Genomic DNA, 8122 nt, shown 5'->3' with positions numbered 1-8122 from the left:
GTCTAATACATAGTAAAAGTAGTTTAAATTCTTTATTACATTTGTCTTACAATGGTAAGCGAAAATAGTCACAATTAAGTAAAAAAATAACGCAATTGCGCAATAATAAAGAAAAAAACCTTAACGTGATAACCGTTAAAGTTTTTTTGTTACTTAATATAAATGGACAGCAATAGGATTTACATTAAAGTGTCTAATGTGCCATCTAGTACTGTTCTGTGGGAAACCACAAAACCTACTGAGCTGGCACACAAATAGAGCCGCAACGAACGCGTACACACATTCACTTCTTACAACTCACACACATACACAGTGACATAGAAAAACGAACATTACCGTACGCACACAGGCGCAGAGTTACAGCCTCTTACGTGAAGAACGTAAGCGGCTGCGGAACTCAAGATGGCTGACATTGGCAATGGTCGTTGACCCAGCGCGCGCGCAGCCTTCAAAGCTTAGCTCTGACATTAGAGAGGTTGTTATTTTCCGACGGGTTTTTGTTTTATTAGTAGACTATTCGGTGTATGAGCGAATTTAAAAAAGTTCCAGCGTTGTACTTTCATAATGCGCTTGTAGTTTGTGATACAAAATGTTATCTAGTTTACATTTATTTTTACGTCACTAACGTAATTATCAACGTATTTTAACGACACGTTATCGTTTGCCATTCACAATTTCATTTCGTTTCGCTTTTGTAGAGTTAAATTATACGCAGAAATAGGACAAACTACATACATCGAGAACACGTTTTTAAAAAGGATTCAAAATATTTAGTATATTAAGTTTAAAAATTTTTGTTCCCTGTTTTCATTTTGGTTTATTGATATATTTTATGAAAATGAACATTTAGTAAAAAAAAAAACTGAAACATTTTCATACAAGTCAAGTTCAATCATTTATTTATGAAATAAAAAACAATACTTTAAATCGTGGCTAACAAATCCTATTTATGTATTTATTAGAATATTTTTTTTTTCAATAAAAGCATTTTATACATTTCAAATCGATATAAAAATATCCAGTAGTCGTAACATCATTGAGGCTCACTAGCGCTGCGCGCGGCGGAGCGCGTCAACTACGGAATGTAGCTCAAGCTAACGGTGCGCGCGCGCGCGAAAAAACTCAAGTTCACTACCATGGAAGATTGCGCGGCACCGCATTACCGCGCGGTTACGTTGTCGCGACGTCTACTTACCAGCTATTATGTCGATACTGTAACTATGTATTATATAACGATAAAAATGTTATATGGCAGTTTTTTTCGTTAAGATTTTACATTGTTATTCTTTATTAAATTTTATTTGATACTAGAGGTCGCTCGCGACTTCGTCAGCGCAGAATTAAAAAAAAAGTAGCCTGTAATATGTGTGCCCGCATGTATCAGCTACCTTCCTGCCAAAGTCAGTCCAGCCGTTCCGGAGGCGGACAGACAGACAGACAAAAATGTTAATAAATGGTTTTTAGTTATACATTATAATACTACATACAGACAATCCAATTTTATTAATATGGATAGATCAAATACAATATCAGAGCAATTTTTTGCTATAGAGGTTACTATTAGGATTTGATGAGCTGTGATTTTATTTTAAAATATAAGTATAAATTTAGTATTTTATGCTATTTTATATTTTTATTTCACGAAGAAATTATTTACTGGCAGTTTTATTTCATGCTGCAAGTTAATTTTAGAATTTCATTTTAATGTCATTAGTTAAATGGAAAATGTACAAAATATTGTAGCATTTTAATACTGATTAAAATAATTGTGTATTTTCTTTTGCACTTAGTACTACTATAGTACATTCATTTTCGTTGGATATTGTAATGTACTCAACGTCGAGTTAGTATAACGATATATGAGCAATACAATGATGGCAGAATGTTCCGGCATTCTGCCATCATCACTGTTATGACGTGAGAAATCTAATTGTTGAAATCTTCAGTCGTGGGTAAAACGTTAGTCCAATTCTTAAAATGTTAATTACCCTCTACTACAATCGCTACTGATTTTCGTGCGAACATTATTTAGAACAATGTTTTTAATTATGTATGTAGTTATTTTAAGTAGTTTTATAGGGTCTACTGTAAAATGCAAACTAGAAATATAAATGAGAATTTTTTTCTTACGTAAAATATTTTTAAATCATGGGCTTGTAAAGGTTTTTAGGAGCGCAACACTTTTATAAATTGATTTAGGAATATGAAATCTCATATTATTTATGTTGTTGTTAGACAAATTTAATTCTTGAATACTTTTGGATACGCTAGAACTAACAGTTACAATATTTTATATAACTTACCAATGATATACCAATGTTTTTATAAAATTACTAACTGTCGCCCGTTATTCCGTCCACGCGGAATTATAAAAAAACATCATAAGTTTGTAACATCATTTGTATTCTTCCAGATTATGTTCTACATCTGTGCTATATTTCAGCAAGATCCGTTGACTCGTTACAGAGATATCTTCATACAAACGTCTTGTCTACAACTGTTTTGTAAAATTCTTAAGTGATACTTAGCAAGGAACTACTATATCCAAAGATATATCTACTGAAAATTAAGTCAACTTGATAACGTTGTTAAGATTGTATATACACTAAAACATTCCTTATGATGTATGCAATACAATCTGTTATTGCGTGTATATTCAGGTACTAATTGACCTATATTGTAAGAAGGTCGGGGAAGCAGCTGAGTCAGTAGAGGCATCATTTTAGAAGTTATTACAGAGCATTTCTTTTGTTTTGTTTTCGGAGCGAAAAGGGTTAGCCGTAGGGTGATAGTAGTTTGCACCTTGTGCTATCAAATCTTTTTCATCGACAAAGGCTTCGTAGAAAAAATCAATGGAACAGGTGAGAGGAAGGTTTGCAAATTTTATTTTATTTTTAATGTGTGTTTCAAACTGATTCGGAATTAAAAGATATTTCAGAATGCAATAGATTTTTTTCCTTTTCTAAATACAGTTTATGCAAGTTAAATTGTTCTAAATAATGTTTTATCACAAACTAAACGTAAAGTTTTTAATGACATAAAATGTAAAAAAAAATAAACAAATTGAACAAACTTACATCCATTAAATCATTATTATTAACCGCCAAAACTTATAAAATGTTTATTATTTTAACATAATACCTTTTTATCCGAATAATTGTAAATAGTATAAGAAAATAAAATTAGTTGAGTCAGAGTTGGAATTGAAATAGCAATCCTATTAAAAAGCAATTGCTGTTACACGTAATGAACGCACTTCTATCGCAGCCAAGCAAAAAACCTGCGAGATTCATCTTATGTAGACACAATAGATTTATAGACCTCGTATACCAAAATGATTTGTTATTCAATTTATGTTACTGTGTGTTTCTATTGTAACATACACTTACGTATTATAAAAAAGAATTTGCCATTACTCTCCTTCTCTTAAAATGAGAGACGATATATTGTTACACAAGTGTCCGGTAGAGGACGTTCTATATATAACCCTATTATATTCAATGAAACAAGTGCACTCTTATCTAGCAAACGGCATTAACACTAAATGTAGAGTTGACTAATTGTTTCATAATAGTGTATCCAGAAATTTACATCGAAAATCAACCATAAGAAATTGTAAATATGTATATATTTTTACAAATACTTTTAGGATGTCGCCATCTCTATATCTTTGAGGTCTGTGGCAGTGCATCTGCGCGTAGGAAACATATTGGCTTTGTACCGCCACACCTGCGGCGCACTCCCACGCTCTGTGCTGAATTACTGTTCATACTTTAAGTTCGTAGTACAACGTATAGTGCCTTTATTACTTCGCTACATATCTTGCGGTACGATCGCCTAGCGAACTTTACCTTACGATTCAAATAAAACATCAACTGGAATTTAAAACATCCTTTATTATAATATACTAGCTTTTACCCGCGACTCCGTCCGCGCGGAATAAAAAATAGAAAACGGGGTAAAAAATTATCCTATGTCCGTTTCCTGGTTCTAAGCTACCTGCCCACAAATTTTCAGTCATATCGATTCAGCCGTTCGTGAGTAATAAATAGTGTAACTAACACGACTTTCTTTTATATATATAGATGTCTATACATGTTAATAAAATTGAAGAATTGATAAGTAATATTGACAAAATAAGCATATTTCGTACACGTATTTGCGTAGGTAATAACGAAAAAAATCTTCTGTCTGTCAGCAAGGCTGCGTTTGTCCCGATTTACCAATTTCACGAGTCTTGGACTGGAGGGTAGCTGCTAATCACGCAAGATATTATAGACTACTTATATATTTTTTATTTTTTGTTGAAGAAGTCGCGGGCGCCCGCTAGTATAGTATTTTTATAGGATAAGAGAAACGAGTAGTGTTCGGTAATGTTCGACGATCCCCGCTTAAAAACGTCTACTTCTCGAATATTCCAGAGTAATTGTAGGTGTGCTTCCGGTCTTAAAGGACAAGTAACCTTCTTACAAATACATCAATAAAACGTCCACATTAGGTGGACGTGATGAGATAAAATTTAGATCGGCAGATATTTACTGCCGCTTTAAAAAGAAAATCTTTAAAAAAATGTTGAATTAATACAATTTATGTTAACATGTGAGATGACAGTATAGAAATTGGTATCTAGCTAAAAAACACAGGTTTCGGCTTTCACTTAAACAGAAAAAAACGTTCCCATGTCTTTTTTGCTACCAATAAAATGCACAAAAAAATCCTTTCGATTTCCGTTCAAGTTGGAGAGGCGCCATCTGCCATTATTCTTTTCACGTGTTTGTTTTGATTAGGTTTTTGTTTGCCTGGATTTCACCGGAAGTCTTTGGTACACGTTGGTTGCTCATTTGAGTATTAATTTAAAGTGTGAATGCGGGCAGGTTTGTATTTTTATGTCATTGCACCCATTTCTTAAGTAATCATAAAATTTACTTACAACGAGCAAAATAATCATAATTTAATTTAGATTAAAAAATTGATCAATTATTGTCAAAAAAAATGGACTTGGACTTGATTCAAATCTTAAATTGTAATGTGTACCTAAATCCGCTATACAAATTAGGACATTGTTCTTTGTTACATTATAATACCAAATAACATCCTATTTATTTTAGATGCATTACTTTCTTTGGAACTACCTTTATATGAGTGTTGTACAAAAACCATTCAGAAAAAAGATTCATGAACAGAAAACAACAGTTTGAAAGAGCATTTATCTAAACGGATCAATACAATATGTTACTTGAAAAGGAAAGATCTATTGTTTAAACATCAAAGATACCTTTACTCGTACCTTTACTTTCTTTGCGGTGTTCCTATATTTTCTTTTATCTTTTCACTATTACGATAAACTTTTGTTTATACTATAGTCGAGTACGTTTGTAAAGTATAACGTAAGTTTACAATTAAGGATAATAATATTTTTTAACATGAAAGCCGCCGAACAAACACTTCTTGGTTTCGTATTCACATTATAACCCTTGTATAGTAATATACGTATAAAAAAAAAATATTATTTAACGTCGGAAGTTACTCTATTTTTGGGTAGTATTTTGCAATGAATTGCAAAATTCCCACCCGTATAATGTTAACCGGATGCAACATAACTCTCCAAACTTTACGCACATATCGTTTCCGAAAGTTGGGAGTAATGAAAATCATGCATCCTGTTCTATTGATAAATTGGTATTTGTATGGTAACCATACTTGGATGTGTTTATGGGATTTTGTTCTAAGTGTTCGTTTATAGATATTCTAAGTTATATAACATATTAGCTATTGCCCGCGACTTCGTCTGCGCAGAATTATAAAAATGTCAAAGTATCTTATGTCTTACTCGAGTCTATGTTCTGTATCTGTGAAAATTTCAATAAGATGTGTTAAACCGTTGCCGAGTTATCGAGTATATATGTAAATCAACGTATCCCACGGGAGCCATAACTATTTACTGAATCAAAGAAAGCCTATATGTTCCTTCAGACTATGCTTTACATCTATGCCAAATTTCATCGTGATCCGTTGAACCGTTTTGGAGATACGTTCTAACAAATATCCATCCATCTAACCATTTGTAAGATATTTTGTAAACATAATATTAGTAAGATTATTTTGTAACATGACCAAATAGTCATGATAATGTCTTTTTTTCCGTCAAAGTTCTCAGTTTTAGAAATAACTACTTTAAATAGTTGTCTTGTTATTGCATACGGAAAATTTCTTATTGAATTATTTTACTTTCTGTGTGTTTAGTTTCTTTTTAATTGTCCTTAATTTCTTTATGAATATAGTAGTCTGTGATAAAATCAAAATGATACTGTTCATATTAGAAGAATTATAGAAAAAAAGGCTTCGTCCCGAATAGAAACACATCTGTCGCGGTTCCCACGGCGGCAGGAAAGGATTGCGGACCCTTCATAGGTTAAGATAATTTACTTTATTTCTTCTCTTATAAAATTAAAATGGGCAATTATTCGTTTAACAAGGATAAAAAATTATCACATTGACGTTAACATTTTTTTTAAAGTCCTTAGTTAGTTCTAGTTTAGTTTTTATTTAGATTATTTGATAGTTGATAAAAGCTTAACAACGATCTATAATTTTTTCTATTAACTAATATAGTTTTTGTCGATACATATTATGTTCCACGAGAGCAGGAGTTTGCTAGTATTGATGGTTTTTTTTTGTTTGTTTTAAATGTTTGGACTAAGTCAAAAATCATTAGCTATCAAAGTACCAGAAAGTATTTCTGTAGAAAAAAGAATTGCTATTAATATTGGATAACTGTTAACAAAGTTACTGGAACAAATATTATTTGCGTGTGAGCCGGATTTAGCATAACTTCACGTATATGTAGCTAACTGTGATGTCATGATTTGTTACATCTTTTTTTAATAATAATTTTCAAAATTGACTAACTAACTTGTAAATAGAAAAAAAATTTAAGAAATTTTGTAACCAAGTTTGCCGATTTAGTTACTGCTCGTAAAAGACATCAACGCGTTAATTCTAGTTATAAATGTTAATACAAAAAGAAAGAGTGTTATTTAAAGAAGTTACAGTTGCAAGAAAACGTAAAATAATTTTATTACGTGTGCAAATATATATATGTATAATGTTTATATGTGCAAACCGAAAATTATATATTTTCAAGACATAACATACACAAGTCTAAAAGGAAGAGAAAAATAATAGAGTTTTGCCAGTTTAACATAATTTAAAGAAATTAAAGATGTTTAACTTAATTATTTGCATCTGCTTCTCAAATACCAAATTTTCCGAGAGCCTTAAGTGCATATAATGCACTTAACCACTATACTGAGGCTGAACCAAATTTAGTAAACCGCCACTTGCGGTGGAGCTTGTATTCTCCTGGTCCATAGAAAGCACCATATGTCATATGTTACTATAATTTTTTGAATGATTTATTTCGGAAACAAAAAATAAGAAAAAATTAAATATTTAAATTACTTACCAAGAAGGTAGGTTATGTTTTATTTATTTATTAACACTTTATTACTCACATTACAACAAACAATTAACTAAACCTAAGATATTACATGTAAATGTGGGCAAGGGTGGCCTTATCGCCATGAACGATTTCTACCAGGAACCCAGTAGGACAGATGAGGTACACTAAGAGCAATAGTAAGGTGACAAGAAAAATGAAAATAAATTATTTAGAGCAAGAATTCTTAAAAATATATGTATGTAATTAAACTTATAATAAAACATAACAAGACATACAAATATATAAAAATATATGCAACTTGATATTGTTATTCAGTATTGCCGGATGCTTAATTTTAGTCCTCTTTTCCTTCCAACCCACTTCTATTAAGGAACGGATGGGAGGAGCAAGAGGATATATATTCTTTCTGTGTGTCCTCTCTTTCGTCGATTCGATATTTCGGCGAATTAGGTGGCCACTTGCTCGTTAGCCCCCTTATAGTGTACAAAAAATGTACATTATTAAAATTTTAAATAAACCAATACTAAATAAATAGAACATTACTTCTAAGCAATGCTAAGTATTTGTGTATATTTCTTGACATAAAATATACATAAGTTGCTAATAATAATATTTTTTCTCATATTGAATGCGTGTAATCAGTATATTATGTAGAAATAA

This window comes from Papilio machaon, chromosome 5 (genome assembly GCF_912999745.1).
Source record: "Papilio machaon chromosome 5, ilPapMach1.1, whole genome shotgun sequence".
In the NCBI taxonomy this organism is placed as follows: Eukaryota; Metazoa; Arthropoda; class Insecta; order Lepidoptera; family Papilionidae; genus Papilio; species Papilio machaon.
Note: the sequence above shows the minus strand (reverse complement) of the source record.